Here is a 6,632-nt window from a genome sequence, read left to right as displayed (position 1 = left end):
ACCAACTTTAGAAAGACTCACAAGAGAGATCAAATGATATTACCTTTTAACTTAAGTACATCTGTCATAATCAGGTTTACAGTGATCGCTATTTGATAGCAAGTCTATTCACATCACTGAACTATGATCAGAGAGGATTCACAAGAGGTTTAATCTATGTGTGAACCCTGAAAATGGACTTTGAACTTCCACTGTCATCCGGAGCCTTCTGCAAACCAGGCATTCACAATTTAAGCTTTGACACTATTCCTTCCTTCAGACTGAATCCATATTTTCAATGTCAATAGAAAACGGGTTATGGAAAAGCTGTATGTCCTGTTCATGGAGATGGAGCTCTTTAAATCTAAATTGGAACTCCTTTTGCAACTTTTCCAGTGAATCCACACATGTTTTGTTTGGGAATGCAACCAATGGTTCTTCCGCTAGCATATTTTGAGTTGTAAGAAGATGGCAGAACTTTCCCTCCTTCACTTGTTGGATGAGGAGGCTTAATTTTACTTCAAATGCTTTCACATGCGATTGCACATCACAGACGAGCTTCCCCTCTCCTTGAAGCTGCACATTGAAACTGCTGAGTTGCTCTGTTACATCTGTCAGGAAAGCAAGGTGCCATTTCCATTCTGCACCATTGAGCTCTGGTACTTCTTTGTTTTTGAAAGCAGAAAAGCTGTCATCTGTGGAAGTAAGTCATAGAAATGTTTCAAATCTCTCCCTCAACTCAGCCAATGGATTTCTGTGTGGTACAGAACATCTTCATAGGCAATATTTAGCTCAGACAGGAATGCCTGAAATTGTCTGTGGTTTAGTGCATTATCTCTAATGAAGTTAACACAAGACACCACAATTTTCATAACAGAGTCCCACTTCAGTGATTTACTACACAGAGCTTGTTGGTGGATGAGGCAGTGTATGCCTATTAGGTGCGAATGGTTATGTTTGCCCATCTCTTGGTCAATGGAGCAACTACTCCTTTCTGAGACCCCACTGTGCTAGGAGCACCATCAGTTGTCACACCGGCTAGTTTAGCCCAGTCCAGCTCACAGTTTGGCAAACCTTTTCATAGGTATCCTCTCCTGTAGTTGTTCCTTTGACGCTTTGCAGTGCGGCAAGCTCTTCTGTGACTTTGAAATAGTCATTCGTCCCATGAATAAAAATTACAAGTTGTGCAGAATCACGAACATCATTACTTTCGCCGAGTGCCAAGGAAAAATAGGGAAGTTTTTTGCAGAGTTTTGCAGATGCTGATGCAAATTGTCTCCCATTTCTTCAATCCTTCATGTAATTGTAGGTCCTGCAAGACTCGCTGTACTAAATAAATCAGTCTTCTCTGGACACATTTCTTTGGCAACAGAAAGAAGGCATTCTTTAGCAATTCTCCCTCCACGAATGGTGTGCCAGTGCAGGCTATTAGCTCAGCAACTTGAAAACTTGCTCGCAGTGATGAAATATTTAGCAGCTTCTGCTTCACAAAAGTATTTTACTGAGTTGTCCATGTATTTTTCAGTTTTAATATTTTATCTTTTCTCACTTCTCCGGCCAAACACTCATATTTATCTTTATGTTGAGTTTGATAGTGTTGACGCAAATTGTATTCTTTGAACACAGACACTATATTCTGGCATATCAAACACACAGCTCTTTCCTTGTACCGCATGAAAAAGTAATCATAAGTCCACTGTTCTTTGAATATCCTATACTCTGAGTCAATTTTTATCTTTCTTGATATCATTGTTTCCTAGGGATTCCAAATTGCTATTAGTAAAATACATACACACATATATATATACACATACAGCCCTAAAAAACCATATACTAGAAATAACCTTGCCCACACAGTGACATATAGACTGCACCGCCCATCAATGCAGTCTGATCAGTGTCCATCAGTGCAGTCTGGTCAGTGTCCATCAATGCAGTCTGATCAGTGTCCATCAATGCAGTCTGATCAGTGTCCATCAGTGCAGTCTGATCAGTGTCCATCAGTGCAGTCTGATCAGTGTCCATCAATGCAGCCTTGCCAGTCCACATCATTTCAGCCTCACCAGTGCCCATATTGGTGGAACTCCACTTTTGCCTCAGACTCACACTGGTGTGGTGCAGGAACCTGCAAGATTACAGAGCCAGTTCCTCCACCACCTTTCCAGTTCACACTACCCTGTGCAAACCACACTGCGATCTGTGACCTCGCACAGGAATCTGATCGCATGGGTGAGAAGATCCATGCAATCAGATTCCACTGCAGGAAAAAAGAAGGCACGTATGCCTTTTTTCTTCTGAATCTAATGCGATACAAGCATATGGTGAACTCGCACTGCTGAGATTGCAACAGTGTGAACTGGGGCTCACATAGCACACAACGTACAGCATCATACCCAGCTAAATAGCAATCAGAATATAAATGCACTTACTGTCAAGTAAATTGGGTGTCTTACGCCTCGGCTGTCTGCAGAGCCGGATGAAGTTCCCATGGGGCCCTAGGCAGATTAGCAGTTTGGGGCCCCCATGTGATAACACTGACCATTTGCATTAACACTGACCCCTGACCATTTGCGATAATACTGACCACTGACAATTTGCATCAATGCTGAGCGCTGATCACATGCATCAACACTGAGCACTTACAATTATCATTACCACTGAGCACTATTTGCATTACCTCTGAGCGCTGACCATTTGCATTAGCACTGAGTGCTATTGGCGTTATCACTGTGATGCAACTCCTCTAGAAACCACCCCCAACCAACTTAAAAAAAGAGATCTCCTAAATTCAGAAAAAAGGCCCCCCTTAACCGCAAAAAAAGGCCCTACTAACTGCAAAAAAAAAAAAAAAGACCTCCGAACGTCAAAAAAACACACACACAAAAAAACACCCCTAACTTGTTCTTACCTCGGTCCTCAGGCAGCAGCAGGCTCTGTACAGGCAAGCTTGTGACTCATCCAATCACACCCGAGACTGAGAGGAGTGGTCGAAAGACCGAGAAAAGGAGGGAGTCAGAGAGTGCATGCGCACTGCCGGCCTAGGACGAGTTGGCTCCTAAGCAGGACAGGCACTGCAGCAAAAACACCCAGCCGGCCAGATGTCCTCGGCAGACCGCATGTGGCCCTCGGGCCGTAGTTTGAGGACCCCTTCTATAGATTATAAAGGAAGCCCCAACTCCATATACAGGGTACCTAATATGGACTGAATATGTAGTGAATCCTCATCATAGTCTAGGAATGTAAATGAAGTTAATGTCAGACAAAGAACACTGTGAAGTGGATTTTAGCAGCTGTAGTTAGTTTGGAGGAGCCCTGGGCTGCAATCTTCCAGGTCAGCAGTTCGAAACCACTAGCAGCCCTTCTGGGCGAAAACCAGAACACTCCACTCTCTTAAACAGTGACATTCTCAAACTCACAAGGGCAGCTCTACTCCGTCCTATAGGGTCACAATGAGTCGGCATTGACTGGATAGCAGTGGTTTCAATTGGTTTGATTCAGGCTGAAAAGAAACACCTTAATCATCAGATCTCCCTTTTGACCCATTTTGAATTTATTCTGGGTTAAAAATATTCTCCACTTCCCTTTTGAGTACGTAGGTAAATTTGGAGGTTGTTGTTTGGTGCTTTTTTATCTTTGTGTGCATGGGTGGATCTATGAAGACAGAGACTCAATTCATAATCACCCAGGGACATGGAGCATGGTTGTGGGGGAATCTGAGGTCAACAGCAATGGGTACAAGAAGGAAGAACTCCTTCCAAAGAAGCCTGTGATGATTGAACTATTGAATTGTATTACATGTTAATTATAACTCATTAAAACTATTAAAAACCATAATATAGAGGATGAGTACTCAAAACATGAAAAGGACAGATTTTCAGAATTAAGGTGCCATCTTAATATTAAAATATTTTATTGAAAATGTGAGGGGGGAGCGTACCAAGCAAGAACTAGCACCTTGGAACAGAGCATGCTGCTCCTCTCTCAGAATGAATGGAGACCAGAAAGTGGACGCTCATGCCCAAGAAAAGCAGAATTTCATCTAGCACTTCTCCCATGCAGACTGATGATGAATTGAGGCACCCAGACACGGGAGACGCTGTTGCCTGCCTCAGGAAGGTCCTTCAGTACAATGTCCTCAGAGGCAAGTACACGTGATGTGTGACAGAGGTGGCTGTGTTCCAGAAAGCACGAGGCTGACAGTCTGTAGCAGGCCCTCACCGTGGGCTTGTGGGTCAAGTTGCTCCAAGGTTTCCTTCTGATACTGGATGACATAATGGATTCACCCCTTATCCGCTGGGGGCAGCCCTGCTGGTACCAGAATCCAGGCATAGGTCTGGATGCCATCAAAGATGCCAGGCTGCTGGAATCCCGTGTCTACCACCTGCTGAAACTCCACTTCTGGGGCAGACTGACTACCTGCACCTGTTTGAGCTCTTCCGGGAGAGTTCCTATCAGACTGAGATGGGACAGGCCCTGGACCTCATCACCACCCCCCAGGGCAACGTGGATCTCAGCAGGTTTACTCCAAAGAGGTACAAATCCACTGTCAAGTACAAGATCACGTTCTACTCCTTTAACCACCCGGTCGCTGCTGCCACTCCATGGTGGGCATTGACGGGGAGAAGGAGCAAGCCCATGCCAAGTGGATCCTGCTGGAGATGGGCAAGTACTTTCAGATCCAGGATGATTCCCTGGACCTCTTTGATGACCCCAGTGTGACGGGCAAGGTTGGCACCGACATCCAGGACAACAAATGCAGTTGGCTGTGGTTCAGTGCCTCCAGCGGGCCTCTCTGGAGCAGCACCGGGTTCTGCAGGAGAATGACAGGCAGAAGGAGGCAGAGAAGGTGGCACTGGTGAAGGCCATGTACGAAGAGATGGAGCTGCCCCCGTACTCTGGCAGTACGAGGAAGCCAGCTTCTCCAGCCTTGTGAGCCTCATCGAGCAGTTCCGGGCTGCCGACGCCCTCCATCTTCCTGAAGTTAGCACGCACCATCTACAGGCTGCACAAGTGACCTGGAGCCTGGGAGGGTGGACCTCAATAAATTATTGCTTAACCTTCAAAAAACAAACAAACAAAAAAAGATAATGTGAGGGGGCTTTCAAAATGCATGGTATAGTTAAATTAAATAATAGCGTTTCTCCACAAACGTTTTTGTAGTCCCTGTATATTTCAGATCACTTAGCTATATGCTAGTGGATGTTCTAAATACCATCAAAGTGTTTTTTTTGTTTGTGTGTCCCCCCCCCGAAGAATTAAACATCTAAAGCAAATGTCATAAAAGAAAACAGAAATTTATTTTCTGTATATGCATAACAGTTTTGGAACTAGTAATTGCCCTTTGTGACAGATATATAATCGCTTGGTAATTTGTGGATTAAGAGTGTAGCGATGGAGTCTAGCTTGTCAATCATATCATAGTCAATGAGGCCTCTGTGTGGGCATGGACTTCTCCTGAGAATTCTGGGAAATCCAGAACTTCCTCCTTGGAGGCAAAGACACCTCTCTCTCTCTGCTACTCCCTGGGAGACATTGCAGAAGACAAGCTACGTGGACGCAACCAGACCTCAGAAGCCGGAGAATCCACAGATAGACCTCTGCCAGCACTGAGATGCTTACAACGCCACTGGATCCAAAGACTTTCTACCCACTGGCTTGTGATCTTCCTGCATTTGGCTTCATTGCATGTGTTTTGTGAGTTCGAAGAGGACTCTATAGCTTGGTATGGGGCTTATAGGCTAATATCAGACTTATGGCCTTGGACTGGACTGGGTTGGGATGTTTTCTCAATGTTCAATTTCTCTTGTGTATAAACCTCTTCCATATATATACATACATGTTTATGAATTTGTTTCTCTAGTCTATCGAGACAACACACCCTTCTAGGTATATAATACAGCAAATGTATATATGGAATTACTGTTCATAATAGCCCTAAAACCCGTCAACGCTGAGTGTATTAATTGCCATATATATGTATATACACTTACGTATAGTTAAGAGTTGAACATTGCCTACACTTAAAAAAAAATCATTTTATTGGGGGATCTTACAGCTCTTGTAACTATCCAGATATCAATTATATCAAGCACATTGGTACATATGTTACCACCATCATTTTCAAAACATTTTTTATACTTTTGTATTCTGTTGGCCAAGATTTTGTTAAAGATTTTTGCATCGATGTACGTTAGAAATATCAGTCTGTAGTTTTCAATTCCTGAGGGATCCTTGTCCACTTTAGGTATCAGTGTTAAATTAGTTTCATAGAAAGAGTTTGGGAGTTTTCAGTCTTTTTCTATGCTTGTCTGTATAGGATTGGTATCAATTGTTTCCTGGATACTTGGTAGAATTTTTCTTTGATGCCATCTGGCCTGGGAGATCTTTTTGCTCATAATGCCTTGATAACCTTACCTATTTTTTCAATTGCTACGGGGTTTGTTGAGGTTCTGACACCAATCTGGGCTAATCTAGGGAGGGATTGTTTTTCCAAGTATTTATTCATGTCTTCCAAGTTGTTGAATTCACTGGAGTACAGCACTTCATAATACTGTGTACTTAGCCTGTTAATTTCATTAGGGTCTGTTGTAATGTCTCCTGATTCATCTCTCATACTGGTTATTGAAATTTGTTTCTTCCTTTCTTTGGTTAGA

At 43.4% G+C, this 6,632-nt stretch overlaps 1 pseudogene; it reads left to right on the top strand.

Annotated features, from left to right (window-relative positions):
• Positions 1 to 3,947: 3,947 nt before the first annotated feature.
• LOC142437190 (farnesyl pyrophosphate synthase pseudogene) lies at positions 3,948 to 4,993 on the top strand (annotated as a pseudogene).
• The last annotated feature ends 1,639 nt before the right edge of the window (positions 4,994 to 6,632 follow it).

This window comes from Tenrec ecaudatus, chromosome 1 (genome assembly GCF_050624435.1).
Source record: "Tenrec ecaudatus isolate mTenEca1 chromosome 1, mTenEca1.hap1, whole genome shotgun sequence".
Taxonomy (NCBI): Eukaryota; Metazoa; Chordata; class Mammalia; order Afrosoricida; family Tenrecidae; genus Tenrec; species Tenrec ecaudatus.
Note: the sequence above shows the minus strand (reverse complement) of the source record. Positions and strands in the feature narration are given on the sequence as shown.